This window comes from Schistocerca serialis, chromosome 1 (assembly GCF_023864345.2).
Source record: "Schistocerca serialis cubense isolate TAMUIC-IGC-003099 chromosome 1, iqSchSeri2.2, whole genome shotgun sequence".
Lineage (NCBI taxonomy): Eukaryota > Metazoa > Arthropoda > Insecta > Orthoptera > Acrididae > Schistocerca > Schistocerca serialis.
In genome coordinates this window covers 921739750-921764499 of record NC_064638.1, presented here as the reverse complement: position 1 = coordinate 921764499, position 24750 = coordinate 921739750, and the positions used below count along the sequence as shown (strand labels likewise).

Here is a 24750-nt window from a genome sequence, read left to right as displayed (position 1 = left end):
GGTCTATTGACAAACGGCATGGAGACTACTTAAAACATTAGAAAAAAATAAACGAAAAGGATGTGTACAAAGTACAAAAGCGTGCAGTTGTTTATGTAAAATCCGGTTGTCTCAAGCTTTTTGCATCGTATGTTTATTATTGTGAACGGGCCAGCAGCGTGCACAGTTGTCTGCAACGGTGTGGATGAGTAGTGTTGAAATATTAGGCGTACTCGCTAAATAAATCACCGTGAGACGCGTAATAGGCCGTGGTTACCTGCGCACGTAAGCAGTAGCGCTGCTTTTAGTCGACAATAGCTGTGAAATATTTGCCGCGAGGAGACTGCTGTTTGTGGAAAGTGCCTCTCGCCACGCTGATAACTTCAGTTATGGCTGCGCTGGCGGCAATCCCCAGAAGCGTCGGCTATCTCCAGCCAAGCGGCACAGTCTGCTGCTGCCTTCAGCTCTCCCGTCACCTGTGCGGTACACCGAAGTACTTCTCACATTACCTCTGCTACAATGGACTTTTAATAAATGAACCTAGAACTACCTAAATACGCTTCTCAAAAGAATTAAGGCAAAATAACTATGGGCCTTTGCCATACTCCACTGAGCAATGAGGGCTGGGTATGTTACCACATTATACCTTTACCTTTCACAAATTAAGTACTCAACAAACCATCATTACACCCTCGATCGTTGACATAAAAAGAACTGAAATGTCCGACAGGTGTCTAAAACAAAGTGGAAACTATCATCATCCAGTCATCCTGACTGCTTTTTATTGAACTTTGAGAGCTTCGATAATGAGTACGCCTTGTGTGAGCATTTATCACTGCCTGACACATACGTGGCGTGTAAGTCTATGGAGATGACCCTACGGTATCCGTTCCCATTCTTCACTGAGAGCCCAGCAGATTCCCTGGAGCGTCCGCGGTGGAACAGAACGACTACGAACTCGTTTGTCAAGCATGTCCCACAAATGCGCCATGTGGTTTAGGTCGTAACTCGTCATTGGCCGTTCTATAACTTCAACGTTCAGGGTTTTCAAGACATCCCAGCTGATTCCCGCCACGTAGGCCCTGCCATTAGAAGGAATTTAGGGCCACTACCGTATCTAACAGCCATCACATGGTCCAACAGGATTTGTTCGATGTACTACCTGGAGGTATGGAGAACGACAAGATACATATGACTGTCAACACCACCTCAGCATCACAGAACCTTGGAAATCTGTCGATTTCTTGGTCAACATTTGGCAGATACCGCTCACCATCGATCTGCACCCACGAACACGACGATCACCTTGCATCATAGGCTATCTGGACTCGTCTGCGAACAAAACGTTTCGCCAGTGACGAAGTAGCCTGTTGACGTGGGAACGGCAGAGCTGAAGGCGAGCTACAAGATGTCGTGTCAAGCAGGGTACTCGAATAGGACGTCTGGCTCACAAGGTCCTTTCTCGTAACCTGTTCATTACAGTCTGATCGACACAGTAGCTCCAGTGGCCCTTCTGAGATGGTCTAGCAGTGCTCTGGTGGTACCCGTACGACGCCGCAACGCAGACGGCCAGATATCAGTCTTCACGTGGGACTGCAATACGTCGCCGACCTTGTCCAAGTCACCTTGTGGTCTGACCTGTCTCCCTGCAGCGTGCCCACAGCCTACATATAGAGACGCACCGGCATCTGAAGCAACACAACCGAAAGGCCATCCTTTTTGGATCACACAGACCACCGTTGCAACATGCACTGCATTAAGATGTCGCACTATGTGTACTTGGGCAACGGCCTTGCCGCAATGGATACACCGGTTCCCGTCAGATCACCGAAGTTAAGCGTTGATGGGCGTGGCCGGCATTTGGATGGGTGACCATCCGGGCCGCCATGTGCTGTTGCCATTTTTCGGGGTGCACTCAGCCTCGTGATGCCAGTTGAGGAGCTACTCGATCGAATAGTAGCGGCTCCGGTCAAAGGAAACCATCATAACGACCGGGAGAGCGGTGTGCTGACTACACGCCCCTCCTATCCGCATCCTCAGTGAGGATGATACGGCTGTCGGATGGTCCAGATGGGCTCTTGTGGCCTTAAGAAAGAGTGCTGCTTTTTATTATTTGTACTTGGTTGAATAGAATATCCACAAATGACAGCTGCTTTCTGTTTGTCTCGCCAGAAAACACTGGGACAACACTTCCTTCTGAGGGACGACCTGACACTGCAAAGCATACCGCTGCCAATAAGTGCCGAGTGATTTTCATTGAGCCCTAAATTGAAAGCAAAGATCTCAAGCCACGCTGTAAGACCACAGGTTCCACCTGCATCAAAATAGATTTAACATACCAGACGCTGATAAACATGTTCCCCTAATTCGTTTGAACACTCTTCGTACATCAAGACAGCAAGCGAGTACATTTTCCCTCGTTATTGGGGTAAATGGTCCGCCCAGGCTCAACTCCAAGTAATGCCAGTGATTTTTCCTTCGTGAGAGGACTGTAACAGGGCCGCTGATAACCTCGTCGTTGAGCGCCCATACACGCACCCCCCTACTCCCACCCCCTTGTACTGGCGTACATAGCCCCGTGAGGCGAACCGAGTAGCTACTGGAATATTCTAAGGCCAAGAAAGCTGACAACGACTGGGAGACATATCCGATGCCGCACACAAATGACGTCAATTTGCAGAGGATGACGTCACAAAAGGCCCTCGTTCACAGCGGCACACAAATGGGCCGTACATAACAGAAACTGCGCAATAGCTGACTCGAGACGTGTAGTGTGGTTTTGCAACAAGCGATTTTGCCTCTTTTCAAATGAAGCAAGGCGTCGAGTGCCAAATGATGCGTTCAGCCTACGGTGTGTGGAGGTTGTAGTTCAAGTAAGATGTGGTTTTATGAGGCTTTAGGGGTGTTTTCCGTATCATGACTTTCGTTCATTCATTCAGGTTACCACGAACATGAAACAACATTCTACGTATTGATGAGAAGTGTGCTGTGGGCATTCTGATCTTGCGAGATAGCGTGTTTACATCTGGTGATCTAGCAGGCCATGCTACAGGGCCTCCGCGTCCTATCCAACGTCCAGGAAAAATGTTGACGTGTCGGCGAATTGTAACGCGGAAGTAGGGATGTGCTCTATAATGCATTCATGCATAAGCCACATAATCTGTCTTACTGCCGAAGGCACATTCTGAAGCAGATCAGGCAGAGTATTCCGCATCAAGTCTAGGTATATTCCTCCGTCCAGGCGTTTTGGAATAATAACCGGTCCAAGTACGTGTTCGTCAAGAATCCCTGACCACACATTGATGCTGAACCGATGCTGAAGAGACGCCACAACCATTCTCCGAGGATTGTCTGTAGCCCACTGATGACGATTATAAAGATTGGTGATGTCAGTTCTGGTACAGATTTCTTCGTCGGTGAAGAGGACTGATGACGGAAATCCCATAGTTGTGATGGTCTGGTGCAAAAAACATCGACAAGATGCTTCCGGTAGAGGGAAATCCACAGCTGATAATCCTTGCACTCGTTGCAGGTGATCCAAGATACACATAATCCTACTTTGGCTTACACCATGTTGGCGAGCCACTTGCTGGGAACTTGTGCTAGGGTTCGTCTCAATATCCTATAGAACCCGGTTGTTCAATTCTGGTGTACGCACAGTCCGCTGCCTCCCTGCACGTTCGTCTGTGTGAAAGGACCCATGATCACACAAACGCCCAAAAAGCGCGTGAAATTTTGTGTGACGTAATAGGTTTCTAGTGAGGTTACTTGTTTTAGTACAGACGTCATGCCTCTCGACCGTTTCCATCTGTTTGGCCGTGTACAGACACCTTCTCGGCTTGTTTCTGTCATGAATACCGGACCACTCTGCTGCTTGCAGTACGCTGCGTCAATCAGCGACAAGGAATACACTGCGCGTGGTCAGATGAGTTTTCATTCGTCAGCAGCATCTACCGTGACAACGATACGTTTCCGGACACATGTTCATGGGACCTTTCTCCCTCCATTTTCAGTCAGGAATCATTCCTCAAAGTTTGTCGGTTTTATTAACGTTCACCCTGTATAACTATGCAGGCATCGGCTGACAGTCAGTTGACATAACAGTTTACTGAGTATGTTACCTCGTCATAACGTAAAAAAGCTGTACTTGAGAAACCTAGTGTTCTACTGGTAGATCCAGAAGAAGACCACTGTAACCGTGGTTGAAACGTTGGTTTCTCCAGCATAATTTGTTACTTTATGACGTGGCACCATGTTCAGAAAAAATTGATGTCAAATGGTGATTACAAGTTTTTATAACAATGTACCGGCAGCGTTTCGCAACTACTGCATCTCGAAACTCTGATTCTAACAGCTGGCCATGGCGTGCTCGGCAGCACCTTTCAGTCTATTTGCGGGTACTTCATTTCATTGCATTGGCACATGCTCGTTCGTAACAACACAAGCTATGTTTAATTTCTGATGCAGGCTTATGAAGACTCTTACATGGGACCTCGTATGTAGAACAGCCGTAACAGGAAATACGTTTAAGAGTGAAAAATCAAAAAAAAAAAAAAAAATGGTTCAAATGGCTCTGAGCACTATGGGACTCAACTGCTGAGGTCATTAGTCCCCTATAACTTAGAACTAGTTAAACCTAACTAACCTAAGGACATCACACACACCCATGCCCGAGGCAGGATTCGAACCTGCGACCGTAGCAGTCTCGCGGTTCCAGACTGCAACGCCAGAACCGCGCGGCCACTTCGGCCGGATAGTGAAAAATCCCTGTTGGCACTGAATGCATGAGGGAGCCTCATCAATATCAGCTTGTTATCCGTATTACGGCTAAATTATAATAATAACAAATGGTACGAAGATCGACATTATGTTTAAGAGCGTTATATATTACAGACGTTGTCACACATACAGCACTAAATGTATAGAAGTTAAAAGGTTTGAGACAAACTGCTTGGAAATACGTCTTACGATAATTAGCCTCCGAAAGCGGTAGTGATGAAAGGAAGTATTCCTATCTAGACGATACATATGGAGCCCAAGAATAATTGAGCTCCTTCCTTTAAAGTAAGAGAGTCCAATTTTTTGTTCACAAAGACCCGTTATAAACCATGAAGCAACAGCTACTCAATAAAAGCTTTTTTAACTGGCCAGCTTGACAGGTCAAACGACTTGTGTGCGGGCTTGTATAGCTGCTCGTCGCACTGTGAACGCTACTGTGGCAATGCTGTTGCGTAACACATGTATCTACAGGCTGCATTGGATCAGTGAAATATAATAAGAGAAAGCTGCTATTTAAGAGACCTAGTTTGAAAATTACATGACGCAGCATTCTGTCGACATCTTATGGCGCTACGCTGTTCAACTGATTCGTTACTTCTGACGACAACCAAGAGACTTAAGGACATTGCGAGAAAGGAGAGAGGTACGCCGTCTGTAGCATCTCGCATCGAAAAGACTGTCTCGTCCACAGTAGCAGCAACCAGATATGTAAGTTTAATATCCGACGTAAGCTGTGTCACTCCTTAGCTAGTTCACATTTGAAGTGTTTCCGTCCGTCCCTACTGATAAAAATTTACATGCCACATTTTAATAATGTTGGTTTTCTCCTTCATCTTCGGGAAGTGACGTTAGTGTTAGACCAGGAGAAGTTTTTCCCACTTCTCCTAAATGCAAGGATGTATCAATAACCAAGGCTCGATTCATCTCCAGTCCGACCTTGTGCACCTTCTCTAATGACCTTGACATCGACTCGATATTAGGTGCAACCTTCCTTCCTTGCTTGCGTCCACTAGGCGAAGATGAAGCAGCTTTACTTTTTGCGTGAGCAAAATTTATTTGTTTGTAAATAAAAGCTGCCTTTTTTTGATACACTGTATTTTATTTCTTATTTTTGTGGTGACAAAAGACTGATAGTGCGTCACAAAAATAGGGGCAAACAAGATGAATAGTGGTAAGAAAAAAGTACAGAAAATAAAAACTTGCTTACGTTTCGTAAATAGAGCTATAGTGTGACCTCCAGTAAGTGAGCAAATAAGGAAACGCAGATGCCAACCAAAAACGCGAAGAATATCCCACTGATGATGTCTTAAAGTGGAAAAGACGAAACGCGTCTGGGAGAAGTAAAACACAGTGCAGCAAGAAAAGGCAGTTTTTATTTACAAAACAAATATTTCTGTGCCTGCTGCGGAGGATGGCCACGTAAACAAACTCGTTCAACAAAAATTTTATTTTTGCAGCTATAGGCGCTGTTGACCATTGCAGTAAGATCCGAGGAAATTCTCAGTACTACGAGGGTGTGCTGAAAAGCAATGCACCCGAATTTCTTATTCTGTTCTCAATATCGGTTAAGGTATTGCATGTCATCTATGTCACTCGGACGATTTTCCAGCTTCGCTGACGCGAGCTACACCCCTTTGTTGCTAGAAGGTGCCGAATTGTAGCGTGTAACATGGTGGTGTGTTATGCAACTCAGTTGGTGCGTTAGAAACAGCGTGGTATAACCTAACCGCAGATGACGTGCCTCCCATTGAAATCCATAGAATAAAAACTGTGTACTGTGATGATTATACCAACAACAGTAATCTGTGACGTTTGGTTGTTCGTGCTCGTAATGAAGTAAACGATGGTGCTAGCCTCAACGTGTGACAGAACACGGAATGAACGACCGCGTACGACAACCGCCGAGAGCCATCGGAACTAGGTTGATCAACTCTTCAGAGAAAACCGTCGAATAACACAGACACAGCTGTCAGGTAAGAATGGCATTGTACACTCGCTAAGTTACAGTCGATGTTTAAAAAGTTTCCTTTGGCAGCAACAAAGGCTTCTGATCGAAGTGGTACCACACGCTTTTTTTCATTGACGTTTTGCTCGAAAATGGTAGATCATACTACCTGTTCACAAAGAGTATTTTTGTGTTGGGAATCGAGTACTGCCTAACATGCTGATTAGGTAGAAACGTGGATTTACGATCTCTCCGTACTCCCAGTATTGTTTTGCAATCCAGTTGCTGCATTGGGTTCGAACAGGGGTCGCCAATAAGACAATTCACAACAACAGAGCGGATGGAGCATATATGGTAGCGAAAATGAAAAGAATGATATAGTATCTCTGGCACATGCAGGGTACTGAAACATATTTATGGTGATATCCAGATGACGCAGTTTCAAGAGACTACCAACAAGTTCAAAGGTGTTTTAATCAAGAAAAGGCTCCTCACGTTGAACCGATGGATCCAACTAGTCACAACAGATACTATAGCATTTTATTCCTGTGGCTGGAATGAGACTAATACCTAGAAAGCCTATTTAGAAAATGTAAATGGTTTTATCAATGATCGGCGTCTAATAAGGTCCAGTTATCTGCTTCCAAAGATATGTCTGGTCTTGTAATTAAAAAAAAAAAGTATGCTCAAAGTTTTCAACGGACAAATATTAGTTATTTTGGACCGAAACAAGTAGCTCATAGCTTATGAAGTCAGAGAGGTTCTGGGACAAGAAGCGTTTAACCACTATTTTAAAATAATTTATTTACTGTACTAAAATCCAGAGACCGGTGATTCCAAAACTACAACTTGGTGAAATCTCTCATACTTTAAGCAATGCGTTCGTTTACTTTCATTACCACACAACAATAGCTTAAATTTAAGTAAACATTGCAATGAAACATATATCCAAAATCTTTAAGTAATCCTTACAATAAATGAAGGAACTACAAACATTTAAACTTTGAACTTCCAAAGGTTTCATAAATTTTAAAACTCCTTTAGCAAAAGCTTTACAATAATTAAAAATCATATCCAAAAACTACCAACAAATTTACATAATTTTAAAAAATAAGCAATGAAATGGCAAGTAGACCGGTTCCTTTAATAGTGAATGGAAATCAGGCGACTTTCCTTCAAAAGGATATTCATTTGCGTAGCGGCAATTACTCTAGATTGGGCGCCCGACACTTATCACTTATCATGCCACCTCTATAGATTCCAGTTTGGTCTTACATCGGTTTTAGTAATACAGCTTCAGCACATGGTAATGGCTCCTGCAACGCAGCAACTGTTAAGCGCTTACAATAATCAGGTAACGTCAGTAAAATATTTTTAACCTTCAAACCACCAGGGCTTGGCGTAACTAGCAGATTTCAGTCAAAGAATTTAACTTAACAAGAATGTTCATTATTTAAGAAGGGAAGGAGCTAATAATTTAATAAAACAAAATCAGCTTTCAGATTTGAATGTCGATAAACAGAAAGCGAGAAACACGTATATTTAGGGCAGGGTAGTGCTTACCGATAATAACAGTCTCATTGCGTTCTTCATCGCTAAAGCCGTAATTCCATTTCCATATACATTAACGCGCTTAGAGGCCTATCCAAGGCTGATTGTGTCCCAAGCACTATGGGTAATAACTTATTCCACAAGATATATATGAACTCGTGGCTTCAATAGAAAACAAGCAGCAACTGCTTTTGCCGAAAGCGCGATCCATTCTTGGAAGTAAGTCGAACTAACGCGCTCAGAGTGTAGTCTCTGGGACGCTGTGTACTTCGTTCAGGCTGGCAGAACCGAACACCGGCACATACGACCGCCCGTGCGCAATCCACGGCTAGGTGCACGGCGGTTCCCCCTCTTCTCTCTGCAAGGAAGTACTCACTCTGCGGCCTCGCGCTCCCCTCAGCGCCACCGTTTAAATCTAGCCGAGCCAGAGCTCCTCTAGTAATCAGAGTTCCAATTTGGCGCGAGATATCGAACCAAGATAACCACTGATTCGAGGTCGAGCGCCCCACGGCTCAGTGTTTTTCGTAGGATGTTAAATGTCTGCACTAGCAAACTCGTAATCGAGCAATTGATATTCACGTTGTAACTTAACCGCTTGTCTGCTTCTCTCTATCTCAGTGAATCTTCCTAAAACTGTCTACCAAGACTTCTCAAAAATGATTGCCAAACACACTAATTCCCAACTTAGAATCGTGTACTGTTTAAAACTCTGACTATACTGGACTACAAAAAAATTTATATGATTTGCTCAACACTGTATACAAACTGAAGATAACTGTTTCTGTAAAAATGCAGTGCTACCCTTAATGTAATCTGACTTCTGAAGTAAATGCGCAATTGAACATACACAGAAATTCCTGACCTTAAACTGTACTCCCACTTACCTCGTGCCGTGACAAAAAAAATTTTATAGGGCTCTCGAAAGCAGTGTACAGCATATAGCAGCAAAGCAACATTAAAAACTACGACTGAAAATTCCGTACCACAAAGTGCAATGTGTGTACATACATTAAAATTGCTACACCAAAAAGAAATGCAGATGATAAACGGGTATTCATTGGACAGCTATATTATACTAGAACTGACATGTGATTACATTTTCACGCAATTTGGGTGCATAGATCCTGAGAAATCAGTACCCAGAACAACCACCTCTCGCCGTAATAACGGCCTTGATACGCCTGGGCATTGAGTCAAACAGAGCTTGGATGACGTGTACAGGTACAGCTGCCCGTGCAGCTTCAACACGAAACCACAGTTCATCAAGAGTAGTGACTGGCGTATTGTGACGAGCCAGCTGCTCGGCCACCATTGACCAGAGGTTTTCAGTTGGTGAGACATCTGGAGAATGTGCTGGCCAGGACAGCAGTCGAACATTTTCTGTATCCAGAAAGGCCCGTACAGGAGCTGCAACATGCGCTCGTGCATTATCCTGATGACATGTAGGGTTTCGCAGGGATCGAATGAAGGGTAGAGCCACGGGTCGTAACACATCTGAAATGTAGCGTCCAGTGTTCAAAGTGCCGTCAGTGCGAACAAGAGGTGTCCGAACGTGTAACCAATGGCACCCCATACCATCACGCCGGGTGATACGCCAGTATGGCGATGACGAATACACGCTTCCAATGTGCGTTCACCGCGATGTCGCCAAACACGGATGCGACGATCATGATGCTGTAAACAGAACCTGGATTCATCCGAAAAAATGACGTTTTGCCATTCGTGCACCCAGGTTCTTCGTCGAGTACACCTTCGCAGGCGCTCCTGTCTTTGATGCAGCGTCAAGGGTAACAGCAGCCATGGTCTTCGAGCTGACAGTCCATTCTGCTGCAAACATAGTCGAACTGTTCGTGCAGATGGTTGTTGTCTTGCAAAAGTCCCCATCTGTTGACTCAGGGATCGAGATGTGGCTGCACGATCCGTTACAGCCATGCGGATAAGATGCCTGTCATCTCGACTGTTAGTGATACGAGGCCGTTGGGATCCAGCACGGCTTTCCGTATTACCCTCCTGAACCCACCGATTCCATATTCTGCTAACAGTCATTGGATCTCGACCAACACGAGCAGCAATGTCGCGATACGATAAACCGCAATCGCGATAGGCTACTATCCGACCTTTATCAAAGTCGGAAACGTGATGGAACGCATTTCTCTTCCTTACACGAGGCATCACAACAACGTTTCACCAGGCGACGCCGGTCAACTGCTGTTTGTGTATGAGAAATCGGTTGGAAACTTTCCTCATGTCAGCACGTTGTAGGTGTCGCCACCGGCGCCAACCATGTGTGAATGCTCTAAAAAGCTAATCATTTGCATATCACAGCATCTTCTTCCTGTCGGTTAAATTTCGCGTCTGTAGCGCTTCATCTTCGTGATGTAGCAATTTTAATGGCCAGTACTGTACATAATAAATTGAATGAAGGGTTTGAATTTTAATTGGTAAGAAATGACTTCTGACAAAATTCGTATGAAACTCTATTTTCAAAAGTAATGCTTTAAAAACAACTAAATGTTTACAGTAGTAGTTGCATATCATGACTTTAAGCAAGGGAACTCTCATCATCCTACCAGAGCAATCCATCTGACAATCCTACTGTCTGAGTTTCATTACTACAGTCTCAATAACACCAAACAATGACATGCGCTTGCGTGCTTGCCTGAATCTCTCAACATCCCAGAGAAAACTCCAAATAATCTACTTAGCTTCTCTTTCCGTAACTGCATCAAAAATATTCTTACTCAAATTCCATCAGTCTTATATCACACTTTTACAGCAAATTTCTTGATTATAGTTCAAAATATGTCTTCCACTCACCAATGCTCTATTTAGAAAGCGTGGAACTTCGCTAGCGCACTCAGGCAGAGACGGTGTAACTACACAAAGATATTACAGCAGTAGTCAAAGATAACTCAACTACATAGTTTTGTCTGCGTGAGCTATGCATATCGATATTTACGTAAGAAACACAATTTACAGAGACCTAAATAACATGCACACCTCACATCATAGGGAGGCACTCGTATATATGTAGCGGAAACGCAACTTTTATACCAACGTCTTCGTAGCAGAACGAATATAACAATGTTTCAGTATTGAATACAGGCATTGCCGATAACAGTATCCGCGACCGCTGTCAGCGACCTGGGATAACAAACCGTGAGGGACTGTCTGTTGGGCCTGAGACGACGGAAGATGTGGAGGGGAGGAGAGAGGGGTGAGGAGGTACAGTGTGGGAGGGGGGTGGAGGAGGGGGAGAGGCAGACGGTGGCGGCCGAGCGGTCCGCAGACCTACTTGTTGCAGCGGGTAATGGGCACAGCGTGAACACAAGCGCTCCTCGCGCCTAGCGCTACCGTTTGCTTGGCTCCCCACAACACATGAAGCGTACCGGCTTCTGGAACTGAAGCGCGACCCGACAATCACTTTCGTTTGGCCTCCGTATACAGAGTGAGGCAGTTAAACGGGAAGATATGTGGACTGCCTGGCTGCCGTGGTGGCGGATTATGGGCGTGGAGGACTTGAACTTGGACATGTGGACAGGTGTACGTTTCAGTAGCAATACAGAGTTAGTCAAGTGCATTCACTGTAAAGGCGTATTACAAAAACTCGCATACTTTTATAGGAGCTCAGTGCACTTTTCATTCACATCCCAGAGGCTCCCGTGCCAACGTCCAGGGCTATCATCATTTTGGTGAGAATCTTCCAAACCACTGGTAGCACAAAAAGGAAACGGCCTCACACAAGCATGTTCCGAGTAAGGTCTTAAGGGAGTGAAAATCTCATTTTGGAAACAGCCCCCAGGCTTTGGCTAAGCCATGTCTGCGCATTATCCTTTCTTCCAGGAGCGCTAGTTCTGCAAGGTTCACAGGAGAGCTTCTGTGAAGTTTGGAAGGTAGGACACGAGGCACTGGCGGATCTAAAGATGTGAGGACGGGGCGCGAGTCGTGCTAGGGTAGCTCAGGTGGTAGAGCAGTTGCCAGCGAAAGGCAAAGGTCCCGAGTTCGAGTCTCGGCTCGGCACACAGTTTTAATCTGCCAGGAAGTTTTAAGTAATGGACTCCCCGCCACATTCTTTATCATTCCGAAGCACTGGTCGGAGACTACCAGGAGTCGGAGGAAGGGATTACTGACCCGTGCACTGCGCAGGATGTCGTTCACACCAAACACAGAAGACGGAGTCTGGAGTATGCTGTAACCGGGAATCATGGAATGTAGATGAATGACGTCGTACTGTGTTCAGCAATGAATCGCGCTTTTGTGCTACCCTGGATGACCATCATTGGCAGGTATGGCGGCAATGCTGTGGAGAGACACAACAGCGTTTCTTCTGGCGTGCGGGTAAGCCAACGGGTATGATTTCAGATCATGGATGTTATGAACTGGGGGAATTCTGACGGCAGAACGGTACTTCACCGACATCCTGCTTTCTCATGTGTTACCTCCCATGTGACAATATCGCGGTGCCTTTTTTCAGCAGAACAATGTTCGTGCACACGTGGCACATGTGTCTGTGAACTCTATTCGTGGGGCGGAGGTACTAGCTTTGCCTTGGAACATCGTTTGATCTGTACACGTCTAATATGTGTAGAACCCTGTCTCGGACATCAACTCTGTTTCAGGGCCAGTATGGAGGATATCAAGGACTAATTACAGCGTCCGCAGCTCCTGGTCGTGCGGTAGCGTTCTCTCTTCCCACGCCCGGGTTCCCGGGTTCGATTCCCGACGGGCTCAGGGATTTTCTCTTCTTCGAGATGACTGGGTGTTGTGTGCTGTCCTTAGGTTAGTTAGGTTTAAGTAGTTCTAAGTTCTGGGGGACTGATGACCATAGTTGTTAAGTCCCATAGTGCTCAGAGCCATTTGAACCATTTGAACTAATTACAGCAGGTGTGGACCAGTTTGCCTCAGGAGAAGACGGGACGGATTTATTTACACACTTCCCAACTGAGTCAGTGCATGCGTACAGGCCAGAGAGGGTCCAACGTCGTACTTCTTAATGGGCTCAATACTGACAAGTTACGCCGATAAGCCAAAACATTATGACCACAGACCACCGCGACGTTGGATGCCGCCTGGTGACACTGCGGGCACGTGACGTACTATGAAAAATATGTAAGCGCAGCAGAGACGGATGAGGGATTACCCTAGCCAAGATGTGGGCTACAAAGGGGGTAATCCACTGAGATAATCGACTGTGTCAAAAGACGGATTATTATTACGCAAACACTGTGAACGAGTATTTCGAAAACGGCGGAGGTGGTCGAATGCTCGCGTGCTACTGTCGTGAGCATCTACGGAAAGAGGTAGGAGGACAGTGAAACTACCACTAGGTGCTAAGTAGTTGGACGTCCACGACTCTACATAGAACCTGGGGTTCGGAGGCTTGACTGCTCTGTAAAGCAGGATAGATGTTGATCTGTGGCATTTATGCTGAAGGAGCACAATGCTGGTGCACGTACAAGTGTTTCGGAGTACACCATTCATCGTACATTGTTGAACATGGAACTCCGCAGCAGACCACCCCTACGTGTGCAAATGTTGATCCAACGACATCGTCAGTTACTGTCGCAGTGGGCACGGGACCTTAAGGATTCGAGCGGCGATCAATGGAAACATGTCGGCTCTTCGCATGAATTACATTTTTGCTACACTAGATCTATGGACGTCTCCACAAACGCCGTCATCGAGGTGAACGGCGGCTCGAAACATGCAGCGCGCCACGTACGCAGGCTGATGGGAGCAGTATTATGCTTCGGGAGTCATTCTCCTGCACTTTGGTAGCAATGGAAGGCACGATGACAGCTGTGAACCACCTGCATCCCTTGAAGCTTGATGTCTTCCCCGACGGCGATATCACCTTTCAGCACTATAACTGTCCGTGTCTCCGAGCCAGAACCGTGCTACAGTGGTTCGAGGAGGATTATATTGACCAAATTCGTCTGATGCAAATCCTATGGAAGCCATCTGGGTCGCTGCCATACGCCATCAACGTTATTTACGTATGACCTTAGCGTAGACATCTATTTCCACGTGTCTCCACAAACCTACCAACAAACTTTCGGCTCTATGATATGCAGAATTAGTGATGTATTTCGTCCCAAGCCAAGCGGGATTAGCTGGGCGGTCTAAGGCGCTGCGGTCATGGACTGTGCGGCTGGTCCCGGCGGAGGTTCGAGTCCTCCCTTGGGCATGGGTGTGTGTGTGTTTGTCCTTAGGATAATTTAGGTTAAGTAGTGTGTAAGCTTAGGGACTGATGACCTTAGCAGTTAAGTCCCATAAGGTTTCACACATTTGAACATTTTTCGTCCCAAAGACGGACAATCAAACTATTAAGGAGTTGGTCATAGCGTTTTGGATCATCAGTATATATGTAACCTTGGCTCGATTTTGTAATCACCGAAATAACTACATCTCTACATCAACATCTACATCCATACTCCGTAAGCCATCTGACGGTGTGTGGCGGAGGGTGCCTTGGGTACCTCTATCAGTTCTCCCTTCTATTTCAGTCTAGTATTGTTCGTGGGAAGAAGGATTGTCGGTATGCCTCTGTGTGGGCTCTAATCTCTCTGATTTTATCCTCATGGTCTCTTCGCGAGATATACGTAGGAGGAAGGAATATACTGCTTGACTCTTCGGTGAAGGTATGTTCTCGAAACCTCAACAAAATCCCGCACCGAGCTACTGAGCGTCTCTCCTGCAGAGTCTTCCACTGGAGTTTATCTATCATCTCCGTAACGCTTTCGCGATTACTAACTGATCCTGTAACGAAGCGCGCTTCTCTCCGTTGGATCTTCTCTATCTCTTCTATCAACCCTATCTGGTACGGATCCCACACTGCTGAGCAGTATTCAAGCAGTGGGCGAACAAGCGCTCTGTAACCTACTTCCTTTGTTTTCGGATTGCATTTCCTTAGGATTCTCAGGATAACATCACATAACCTCTCAACGCGTGGAGTTTCATTTAATTTGCTGGTTTCCTTTTCGATGCTCAACTTCTCTTTTGGTCAGGCGGTGTGTATTACCAGCGTTGAGAGCAGATTACTTGGCTGTTCTGAATGCACAGAAAGGTGGGCTTCATTAGATATCGGTCGCTGCGACCTACACTGATCGCACAGTGGTATCGGCTGTATTGCTGCGCACCGCACAAGGTCCGCCCCGGTACATTCGGAATCCAGGCCGGCCGGACCAAGGAGAGCGCTCCACGGCCTCCGCGGGCGCGGTCCACGATATTAGCCGCAGACGCAGAGCGCGGCGGAAGGCCACTGGCCGTCGGCACTAAGCCGTCACTAAATATTCCTCCAGTAACCATTACTTCTTATTTTTCTGTTGGTTAGCTACTTAAAGGATATTCTCATGTAGCTTAACGTGCAGCAAGCACTCTTGTGAAACAGGGAGGACAGCCGGACACAGATCAAATCAGCGCGGATGATCAACAAAATATTACATTAAGAAGACAAAAATCATGGCATGCTTCCTAATATGGTGTCGGATCTCCTCTTTTCCGGCATAGTGGAGCAACTCGACGCGACATGGAATCAACAAGTCGTTGCAAGTTCCCTGTGGAAATACTGTGCCATGCTGCCTCTACAGCCATCCATAACAGCGGAAGTGTTGCCGGCGCAGGATTTTGTGCACAAACTGACTTCTAGATTACGACCCATGAATGTTCGAGGGGATTCATGTCGGGCGATCTGAGCGGCCAAATCATTCGCCCGAACTGTTCAGAAAACTCTGCATACCACTCGCGAACAATGACATGATATCGTCGTTCGGGAACATGAAGTCCATGAATGGCTGCAAATGGTCTCCAAGTTACCGAACATAATAAACATTTCCAATCAGTGATCGGTTCTGTTAGAACACAGGACGCAGTCCATTCCACGTAAACACAGCCCACAACATTATGTAGCCGCCACCAGCTTATACGAGGCCTTGTTCACAACTTGGGTCTACAGCTTCGTGGGGTCTGCACCACGCCCGAACCCTACCATCAACTCTTGACGGCTGAAATCGGGTCTCATCTGACCAGTCGTCTAGGGTCCAACCGATGTGATCACCAGTCCAGGAGAGCTGCTGCCGGCGATGTTGTGCTGTTAGCAACAGCAGTCGTGTCGGTCTCCTGCTGTCATAGCCCGTTAACGCCAGATTTGACTGCACTGACGTAACGGATACGATCGTCGTACATACGTCCCCCCATTGATTTCCGTGGTTGTTTCACGCAGTGTTGCTTGTCTGCTAGCACTGACAGCTCTACACAAACGCCGCTGCTCTCGGTCGTTAAGTGAAAGTCGTCGGCCACTGCGTGGTCAGTGGTGACGGGTAATGCCTGTCGGCAGGCCCTTGACACTACGGATCTCGGAATACTGAATGCTCTAACGATTTCCGAAATGGAATGTTCCATACGTCTAGCTCCAACTACCATTCCGTGTTCAAAATTCGTTAATTCCAGTCGTGCGGCCATAATCACGTCGGAAGCCTTTTTACATGGCTCACCTGAGTACAAATGACAGGTCTGACAATGCACTGGCGTTTCATGCCTTGGGTACGCGGTAGCGCCACCTTTATATCTGTATATTGCTATCCAATGACTTTTGAGACCCGATTAGGTGTCTATATTAGTGATAATGCTGGACAATGGCTACACATGCTTTCTACAGTCTTTAACAAGTCATGCAATATGAACGCTCGATGCTGAAGCACGACTTGCGGCCAACGTAAATATTATGAAGACCATACGAGGCCCAATCGAATCTAGTACGACAGCGCCATATCACCTATGATCGCTATCGATAAACTGTCCGCGTCGCTAGGCAATCAACGGCTTCCTGCAGCCCGGGTTTGGTGTACATGAAATCCTGGAGAGGGCAATCCAGTAACGTGTTACCTGATGTCATTTGCTGCTGAATTACGCCTTTTTACGTTACACTATTTATAATTTTTAATGCACAACATATAAATTTTTATTTGGATATAACTTACGCTAATACCCAGCACAATATTCATGCTATCTAACACATGTTGCATGTGTTGTATCCTATTCGCTAAGGATACAGGGGGGAGGACAAGGGGCGTGGCATCTGCTACTTAACTCCATGACACTGCCGCATAGTCAGCAGTCGACATCACTGGCTGGTGTACACAGCTACTGGTTTGCGCCGTGGTCTCCATACGTCATCACCTGGTATAACTTCGTACAATTTATTTTTAACTTAGCGTTTATTATATTACATGTTCTCCGCTATCCTGTTGTAGCACTAAATTACAGAGTATGGACCGAAGACGATCGGCATCAGGTCGAAACCGGTCGCCACAAACAATTAAAAGTGTTTTGATGAAGACTGTTCTACATAATATTTCATTAATGTTCATCGTGATCACTGAAATTCCCAATATATTTAAAAAGGCTGTGATTAACCTCAGTTAGTGTTTTACATCGGGCAGCCTGGCCTGTTTTCCAAGTTCATGTAGGCAAATTCAGGGCTCGACCAGAAAATACGATAAACAAACAGTTAAAATACGATATCATACACAACAACGTTTCCACGATAGGCAGGCAGATGGCACAGACGTGTGCCCTTCCTTTGCCATTTCGGTTGAAAATATCCCTGTGCATGCAAAGATGTAACTGTTTGGTCTGCTGTGCAAATTCCGTTTTATTCAGGAAGTTCATATTGGTTTCCTGAGGTAGAGTTTCCATCACTCCATAATGAGGTCACACATGTGCGACAATATGCCGATCAGCATGTTCGAGTGTGAAATACGTTTTTCGATTATGAGACTAAATAAGTTACGATTATGTGGCAACCTGAGAGGGAAATCTGCGAAATTGCCCGCGTCTGTCAGTATGCTGACAGTCTGATCCAGATAAAAATTATATTATGTCTTCGGCGCTCCAAAAATAATTACATAATACTGAAATTCTGTTTTTTCGTGGTCTGTGTTGTTGAGACGTGTGAAATATAAAACTAAGTCCTATTCAGTGCAACTACATTGCCATTTAGCCGGCCGCTGTGGCCAAGCGGTTGTAGGTGCTTCAGTCTGGAACCGCGCGATCGCTACGGCCGCAGGTTCCAATCCTGCCTCGGGCATGGATGTGTGTGTTGTCCTTAGGTTAGTTCTAGGGGACTGATGACCTCAGAAGTTAAGTCCCACAGCGCTCAGAGCCATTTGAACCATTTCGCATTGCCATTTAAATACGGCGCTTTCGCACTAGACTGCGTTCTGTGATAGAATTCTTGAATTCAGTCGGTTAAACGCTCATTCGAATTGTTGAAAAACTGAAAAATCTGTGCAGTGATGCAACAAAAGATATCAGAACTATTTAGATTACGGATTCGTCGCTGTAACGAAGCTGAAGGGCGACACCTACAACGTGCTGACATGAGGAACGTTTCCTACCGATTTCTCATATACAAACAGCAGTTCAACGGCGTTGCCTGGTGAAACGTTGTTGTGATACCTCGTGTAAGGAGGAGAAATGCGTACCATCACGTTTCCGACTTTGATAAAGGTCGGATTGTGGCCTATGGCGATTGCGGTTTATCGTATTGCGACATTGCTGCTCTCGTTGGTCGAGATCCAATGACTGTTAGCAGAATATGGAATCGGTGGGTTCAGGAGGGTAATACGTAACGCCGTACTGGATCCCAACGACCTCGTATCACTAGCAGTCGAGATGACAGGCGCCTTATCTGTATGGCTGTAACAGATCGTGCAGCCACGTCTCGATCTCAGAGTCAACAGATGGGGACGTTTGCAAGACAACAACTATCTGCACGAACAGTTCGACGACGTTTGCAGCAGCGTGGACAATCAACTCGGAGACCGTGGCTGTGGTTAATCTTGGCGCTGCATCACAGACAGGAGCGCCTGCGATGGTGTACTCAACGACGAACCTGGGTGCACGAATGACAAAACGCCATTTTTTCGGATGAATCCAGGTTCTGTTTATAGCTCATGATGGTCGCATCCGTGTTTGGCGACATCGCGGTGAACGCACATTGGAAGTGTGTATTCGTCATCGCCATACTGGCGTACCACCCGGCGTGATGGTATGGGGTGCCATTGGTTACACGTCTCGGTCACCTCTTGTTCGTATTGACGGCACTTTGAACGGTGGACGTTACACTTCAGATGTGTTACGACCCGTGGCTCTACCCTTCATTCGATCCCTGCGAAACCGTACATATCAGCAGGATACTGCACGAATGTGTGTTGCAGGTCCTCTACGGGCCTTTCTGGATACAGAAAATGTTCGACTGCTGCCCTGGCCAGCACATGCTCCAGATCTCTCGCCAACTGAAAACGTCTGGTCAGTGGTGGCCGAGCAACTGGCTCGTCACAATAAGCCAGTCACTACTCTTGATGAACTGTGGTATCGTATGGGCAGCTGTACCTGTACACGTCATCCAAGCTGTGTTTGACTCAATGCCCAGGCGTATCGAGGCCGTTATTACGGTCAGAGGTGATTGTTCTGAGTACTGATTCCTCAGGATCTATGCACCCAAATTGCGTGGAAATGTAATCACGTGTCAGTTCTAGTATAATATATTTGTCCAATGAATACCCGTTTATCACCTGCATTTCTTCTTGGTGTAGAAATGTTAATGGCCAATAGTGTATAATACAAAATTTCTGCTTTCAGGGCACATTTCATGCCTGGTGGAGGTCGCTGTTTCCATAGCGAGCTCAAGGCAAATACAAAGAAGTGTCAACCAAGGCTGATTAATGTTTACCATTTCAATTTCGTACGCTCCTCAAGGCGGCCACGTACGAAAGATGCTCGCCGGTCGCGAGCGGCGGTCCTTGAAGCTGGGGCTGAGGCCAGTTAGCCGCGAGGCTGACGCACGTGCTCACGTGGCGTGCGTGGCGCGTGCCGCACGTGGAGGCATTTGCGGCCGAGCCGCTGAGCGGGACCTCGCCTTGTTGGTGTGGGCGGCGATCGCCCGCCGGAGGTGCGCCAATCCCACCGATGTGAGACTCATCCCTGACCGCAAAGCCTGGGGACAGGTGTGCCGAAACCAGCAGAGCCCGACTAAAGTAGCCGGCTGCGAGAGCAAGTCAGCAAGTAAAGGCTGGCTGTTTTCTGCTCCAATGTTGACAGCACAGCTTCAAGAATGACATGCCTTTAGCTGTGTTGGTTCAGTTTGAGTTTAGACCACTGTACTAGGGCGTGCTGAAAGGTAATGCTGACGCGCGGGATTAGCCGAGCGGTCTGAAGCGCTGCAGCCATAGTCTGTGCGGCTTGTCCCGGCGAAGGCTCGAATCCTCCGTCGGGCATGGGTGTATGTGTTTGTCCTTAGGATAATTTAGGTTAAGTAGTGTGTAATCTTAGGGACTGATGACCTTAGCAGTTAAGTCCCATAAGATTTCACAAAGGTAATGTATCCGACACTTTTGTTCTGTTATATGTATGCATGTTAATTGGTCGACTTTCTTGCTTCGCTGATGCTAGTTGCAACCCTCTGCCGCTAGAGGTCTCCGAATTGTAGCGTGTAACATGAGGCTGTGTCGGTGAATGAGAACCAGCGTGCTGTAATGGAGTTTCTAACCACAGAAAACGTGCCTCTAATTGAAATCCATAGAAGAATGAAAGCTGTGAACGGTGATGATTGTATCGACGTCAGTAATGTTCGAAGTTGCGTTCTTCAAGCTCGTAATGAATGAAATGGCGGTGCTAACCTCAACGTGTGCAACTGAGCTAGGAGTGGACGATCGCGAACGGCAACCGACGAGATTAATTGGAATCGGGTTGATGAACACACCAGACAAAACTGTCGGATAACACAGACACGGGTCTCAGGTAAGTATGGCATATCACGGCATCGTGTACAGGCCATCGCTGCAGAACTGCAGTCACTCCTGACATGAATCAGAAGATATTGGACATCTGTGAACAGTTTCTTTTACGTTTTGAACGTGTGAGTGATGGGATCCTTAACAAAATTCTGACGTGTGATGAAATATGTGTCATCATTCTGATCCCGAAAGCAAGAAAGCATCATTGGGGCTCTTCCACATAAGATCACCGACGCCAAAAATTTTCAGGTTCATACCATTAGCAGGCAAAGGTCATACTGACAGTGTTCTGGGATGTTCCAGCTATGGTGCCATTGGAATTAATGCGTAAAGGCACCACCGCAAATCCTGCAAGTCCCTCCGAAAACTGAAAGCATGAATTCTAAGAGTTCTACCACACACGGAGCACCCTCTCGTTCAGCATGGCAAAGCCAGACGATTCACGAGTGTTGCGACATATGCAACAGTCCGACGCCTTGAGTTCACTGACATCGATCATAAGAACATCTCCGAGAATTTCATTTTCATAGTGACGATGCGCTGCAAACAGAAGTGAACTTGTGGCTCCGTCAACAAAATCAGTCTATAGTGACTGTCTGAACAAACTGGTCTCTTGTTGGGAGAAATGTGTTCGTCGATAGGGGAACTATGTTTCGAAATGAATATATAGACATGAAAGCTGGCCGCGGGGGCAGAGCGGTTCTAGGCGCTTCAGTCCGGAACCGCGCGACTACTACGGTCGCAGGCTCGAATCCTGCCTCGGGCATGGATGTGTGTGCTGTCCTTAGGTTAGGTTAGGTTTAAGTAGTTCGAAGTTCTAGGGGACTGATGACCTCAGATGTTAACTGCCATAGTGCTCAGAGCCAGGTTAGGTTAGGTTTAAGTAGTTCTAAGTTGTAGAGGACTGATGACCTCAGATGTTAACTCCCATAGTGCTCAGAGCCATTTGAACCATTTTTTGTAAACATGAAGAATAGAAATAGCCTTAAGGGCTTTCACGTAAAGAATTCGGCAGCACTACTTTCCAGCACGAGCTCGTCATTTTCAGCACTCTGAAGAGACTACAGATGCGAAGATTATTCGCAGAATGCAGCTGCAATGCGCAGATAAGTCTCAGTGAAAGAAAAACTAGCGAGTGGATAAATCGCCTTAGACGTGCATCTGAGTGCGACGAACAGCATTCGGGAAGGAAAATTCATGAAGCAGTGTCTTGGGACATGAAAGGTCCACTCCTAATTCATTACTCTTCTAAGATCAAACAGTGAGTAGTAATAGCTCCTGTGAGCTACTGCGAGACGTGAAACCCGAAATAAAAGTTAAGATGAAAAGGAAGCTCTCGAAAGCTGCGGTTTTGTTTCAGGATAATGGAAGCCTCATAAAGTTGCGAAAACAAGCCACTGCGTCCAAAATCCTAGTTTTCTGCTTCTGTCAGCTCTGGCTGCTTCTGGCAACTCAACATAATTTTTACCTTTTTTGTCCGAAGGAGCAGCACCTACAAAACTTCAAGTTTTCGTCGTATGACGAGGTTGTGAAGTGGTGCAAAGGCGTGCGCAACGCCAAAAACTTCTTACAGAACAGTCGCTGGAGACTGTTAATTCCACATAATATCTAGGGTTGGGCGTACGGAGCGATTAACTCGTAAAGCGGAACACTTAAAAAACCGAAAGAACTAAAAGAACTAAATATTCGTTTTCTAGTGTTAGCTATTTGTCTGAAAGTACTGTTTAGGAACATTTACTCATAAAGAAATATGTCAGATGGATGGCTGGGAACTCACTTCACACTGCGCAATAGACTGACCGCCTAAAGCTTGTTAATGCGTGCCGTGGTCAGTGAACGGCATGCTCCGTGTTGCTGTCGCTACCGTAACGCCAGCTACAGCAGTCGGGCCTTGACACAGTTTTGTCGACATTTAAGCGCTCCCTCTTCCTTCCAGATGATCCATCTTGGGGAACACCCACTGCGCCTTATTCTGTTTCTTTTATATATACAACCACAAAAAGAAAGAAAAGTCATGTTGACTAGGACAGCCGATTGTTGCGAAACATACCCGGAATCTCAACACGCTACGGAAGTTTGGCGCTGCCGCTTCTGTTGGCTGTAAGAATGAAAACAGGTACCGGAACCACTGTGCTGACTGATTTGTTTGTTGTGCGGGCCTCTGGGACGGCCGTGGCCCCAAAACTGTCTCCCCACGCCGCGTGGCGCAGTCGATAGTGAGCGTGACCGCACTGAGGAGTCGGCCGACAGTTACAAGGCCGCGCGTTCTTCTCGCGACCTGTTGATTCGTGGGCCATTAAGCACTAGCGCTAAGTGCTCCCTAACAGCGTGATCGCGGGAGTCTCCGGTGCGCTGTGAGCGACCGCGCTTACCTCGGCTGGCCTCCGGGACTAACTGTCCACGGCGTGCTGTCCTAGGTCACCTCCGCGGCCCGCTTCCGTCACCGCCGCCGCGGCCTTTCCCTGCCATCCGCCGATTTCAGCCTGCGAGTGGAGTCCTGACAGCACGGATATCGCTTGCAGAGAGAAATGATACGAACATTCCCTTATTGTGGCACCGAGTGTTCCATGAATGCCTTACCATTTAGCAGCCACAGAATTATTGGCCTTATGCAAAGGAAAGATTACAGCAGCTACATCTTTATTCGGCCGCCCCAAAAAATTGTTCATTGTTTGTGAGAAAATCGAATTATTCCCCTTGTAAGAAGGATAAATGTTCCCCAGCAGACGTTGGAACTTAGCAGCGGGCGGATGGTGAACTGTGGTTTAACGCTCCACGATATTGCTACTTGCTTTGGTTGGGATCCAAAAACTTTCATGTTAATATGGAGTTGACGGTTTCAGGAGAGATATACACAGCGCCACGCAGGATTTCAAGGGTTCCACGCGACTAGCGCTCGACAGGACAGACATAGTGTTCGCTCGATCATACGGGATTACAGCAGCCACGTCAGGTCAGTCAGTCAGATAATGGGCGTATTTTCAGCAAAACACGGACTGTCAGTTCGGCAACAATTGTCGTGGCGAACTTTGATGTGGCAGGAAAGTGAATCGCACCGACACTGGTGCGCCCAATGGACACAGGAATGACACCACGTATTCTTTTCATACTTGTCCCAGTTCTGCGTACGGCATCACTAATTGTGTATTTGTGCGTGCAGGCTTTGAGGAAAATGAACAATGGCACACTGTATTTGTCATAATTATATGAGCCCAGCAACTGGTGCTATTGTTTGGGGGTTTTGTTGCGTACGCTACGCGATAATCTCTTGGGCGCATAGCCTATAATTTAGACAGCAGCTGTTACGGTTATGGCGGATTAGTTTGGTGTCTGTGCCCTACCAGCGAGGACTCCGTGACGTTATATTTCAACAAGATAACGCAAGACCGCAAGTTGTCCGTCCTACCTTCCCTGCGGCGACACAGACGATGTTGGTCTGTTGTGCCAGGCAACACGATCTCCATATATGTCACTCATGGAAACATCTGTTGTTCTGCTACCGAGAGACTGGCACATATTTCACACATCACCCATTACGATGTACTCTGGCATAGACTTGAAACAGCGTGGAATGGCGAACTCAACGACATGGAATGACAAACCCGCATCTGTAATCCGAGATCAATTGGACTCAATGCCCAGCCGGGAGAGAACCACTATTGCTGCCAGAAGCTGTATGTAATAAATTTCGCAACCTGC

At 46.6% G+C, this 24750-nt stretch overlaps 1 pseudogene; it reads left to right on the top strand.

Moving 5' to 3' along the window:
- Positions 1–1761: 1761 nt before the first annotated feature.
- Positions 1762–1879, top strand: LOC126425140 (5S ribosomal RNA; annotated as a pseudogene).
- Positions 1880–24750: the final 22871 nt, after the last annotated feature.